Source organism: Limulus polyphemus, unplaced genomic scaffold, assembly GCF_000517525.1.
Source record: "Limulus polyphemus unplaced genomic scaffold, Limulus_polyphemus-2.1.2 Scaffold3658, whole genome shotgun sequence".
In the NCBI taxonomy this organism is placed as follows: Eukaryota; Metazoa; Arthropoda; class Merostomata; order Xiphosura; family Limulidae; genus Limulus; species Limulus polyphemus.
The window spans coordinates 12,746-16,376 of NW_013669268.1; positions in this window are offsets into that span (position 1 = coordinate 12,746).

Below are 3,631 nucleotides of genomic sequence, written 5' to 3' on the forward strand. Positions count from 1 at the left end.
TAAAGAGGGACACTCATTATTTATCGAATTGGAGTATAAAACCGAATGATGACGAGTCATCTAGACATGTAAAGAGGGACACTCATTATTTATCGAACTTGGGTTTAAAAACGAATGATAACGAGTCATCTAAACATGTAAAGAGTGACATTCAGATCTATCGAACTGTAGTATAGAAACGAATGATAAGAGTCACCTGGAAATGTAAAGAGGGACACTCAATATATATCGAACTGGAATATAAAAACGAACGATGACGAGTCATCTGGAAATGTAAAGAGGGATACTCAGATCTATCGAACTGGAGTATAAAAACAAATAATCAGTCATCTGGAAATATAAAGAGGGAGTTCGTCAGAAATGGCGTCATCCTATTCATCAATGCTTCGCCTGTCTGCGTAGTTAATATGTTGTTTTGAGGATAAAGTATGTTTATTTTGTTGTCGCCACTTATGTCTTCTGCGTCCTTCTAATATATATGTAATGCAAATGCTAAGTGTGAAAATGAAATACACCAGAGTAAAGTCACTATAAACCCTACAGGTAGTTAATACCGTGCCCAGCAGTAGCAGTGTGATCGATTCATGGCTCCCAGGACTGAAATACCACATGGCAAGCATGTATAAATCAAAGTTTGGCTAATCAAGAATACTCAATATGAAACATTGCAGTAAAACTGAGTTGCATTAGAAGACTCTGATGAGGATAGATGAAACTGTTGCTAATAGTAACCGCAATGATCGAATTAAAAATACGAAAACCTCCAAAGGAATCTTAAGTATCTCGGGGTATATTCTTTGTGAGATAGACGGCAGTCGAATGCAGATCTTGTCAACGACTTCGCATAAATGTTACCTCAAGAATAGTAATAAAACCATTAATAAACAGTGGTTTTAATAGGCGAATAGCTGTTCAAAAATTGATGCTGAGAAAAACAACTACCTTACGTATTCGTAAATCTGCACGGTAACAGAAAATGTATAGAACCGTTGAATAGTTATGTAGACAAAACGTAATAATTAAATATTTCATTAACTGAGAAAGCCGATATATATAAGTTGAAATGGGCATTGGATAACAAGCCGTGGAACGAACAAAGCCGGAGACAAGTGCTCTTTATGGATGAATCCAAGGTCAAATTTTTCAGCAACAATTAACGACACTTTATTCTACGGCTGATAGGAGAACAGTAACATCGTCTACGTACAACATCTACAGTGAAGCTGGCAGAGAGTCAGATCAAGTGTCGGTGGTCTACACAAAACTGATGGCACCCTGACTGCCGTATTAACGAACGATCTTAAGTATATAACAAATGTGTTGAAATTATATCTTTACGGTATAGATGGCGATGGAACACCCACAACCGTCGCCTAGGTTACACAAAGTCCTCCTATGAACACGCTTGAGAGTGTACAGGTTTATGTAAAGAACTGAGAAGTTCAAAGGTGAGATTAAGGCGACGAAACAACTTGGCTGAATTGTGGGAAATAATACAGGACATTTAGAACAATATTTCACAATCATATATTGATAAACTGTACGGCATCACGAAAACAGGGCGTAATGATCTGTGTAAATGAAACCAGTGTATTGTACAACGTATTCTCTTTTCTTTGATAGATAAATTAATCACCTAGTCCTGTATGCGTATCACCTGTGTATATCCGTCGCTATTTTCAGGACTTTCCCATACAATAGTTTGTTTTCCTTTTTCTTTTAACTTGTAAAATTATCTAAAATTATACGCTCCTTAAATAACGGGTTTCGCTGGTTTCCGGCTCTTTCTCTTTTAACCTTCTACATTGAAGAGTTGTAATATATATTACTTGTGTGGATATATATATATATGTGTGTGTGTGTGTGTGTGTGTACACATTAATACATGTACACAGATAATCATATATATATATATGTGTGTGTTTGTGTACTCATTAATACATGTACACAGATAATCATATATATATATGTGTGTGTGTGTGTGTGTACACATTAATACAAGTACACAAATAATTATATATATATATATATGTGTGTGTGTACACATTAATACATGTACACAGATAATTATACATATATATATATGTGTGTACACATTAATACATGTACACAGATAATTATATATATATGTGTGTGTGTACACATTAATACAAGTACACAAATAATTATATATATATATGTGTGTGTGTGTACACATTAATACAAGTACACAAATAATTATATATATATGTGTGTGTGTGTGTACACATTAATACATGTACACAGATAATTATATATATGTGTGTGTGTGTACACATTAAAACAGGAACACAATTAATTACATATATATGTATACACATTAAAGTATGAACACAAAGAATTATATATATATATATTTTAGTAGCCTATAAGATCCCTCTATCTACTCCCCCAACTGAAACAGCAGTAATTCTACGGGTCTACAGCACTAAAATCAGGGGTTCGATTTTCCTCGGTGAACACAGTAGATAGCTCGATGTGACTTTGCTATAAGAAAAATACACCCTAAATCTTATCATTAACTTTATTTTTGTGTATTTATTTTTTTATAACTAAATAATAATTATTTATAAAACAGTATCACTCCCTCAACTAGAAATGAAGTAGGGATTTGGGTGGCAGGGGAAGTGAACAAGAAATTACGATAATGATTTATTGAAAGTCCGGAATCTACTGTATCCAAACAGGCAATCCACAAAGACACAGGGTTTCGGAGTGGTCAAACCACCTTACCAGTAACGGTCACACAAACGAACTGTTTTTTTTTTATTATTCTCAAAACAAATTATGCCTTATTTCTTCATTGTCTGTTTCAGGTTGAGGACTTTGTTCTTCATGTTCTGATCTGGTGGAAGACTACTACTACTACTACTAGCACTACTCTCCTAGTTAGCACCAAACCTATTTTTGAGTGTCGTCACATATGTTTAGGCTTGATAGGTTCGTTGGCTTCAATACGGACTTTTAAAAAGTCCATCGTAATAGCATCCACAATAGCTATCTGCGCAGTTTAAAATTCGAACATCTCGGATCCTTGCACATGCAGGCAATCGAAGGAATAATGATGACTGATGACGATATGGCAAAGAGTAGCAAAGTTCTGGTCACGGTCAGCGGAGCTATCTGATGAAGATCTTTTGAGCTTTGGTCTGAAAAACAGGTAGCGGTCCCGTCGGTGACAAAACAAGAAGTACTGTCATTAACTATGGGGTTTTTGCTGATGATGTAGTCACTGGTCAGTCATAACGAGGTCAATTTTTGTCCGGTTTGGAAACTTTAAATTGTAATCGTCTTATCTCATCGTATGCTACATTATTTTAAGTCTCACCAAAATCGGGAAAATCCGGTGTTTTTGACGTCCGATTCCTCTGGTTGAGGGAAGGATCATGGGTTAATTTTTTTATCATAGTTTCGACTACTAATCTGCTTCGCTCTCCAGGATAGTCCCGAGAAGGACTAATTCTGGGAGGCCCGGCATGGCCAGGTGGTTAGGGCACTCGACTCGCAATCTGAGGGTCGCGGGTTCGAATCCCCGTCACACCAAACATGCTCGCCCTTTCAGCCGTGGGGGCGTTATAATGTGACGGTCAATCCCACTATTCTTGGGTAAATA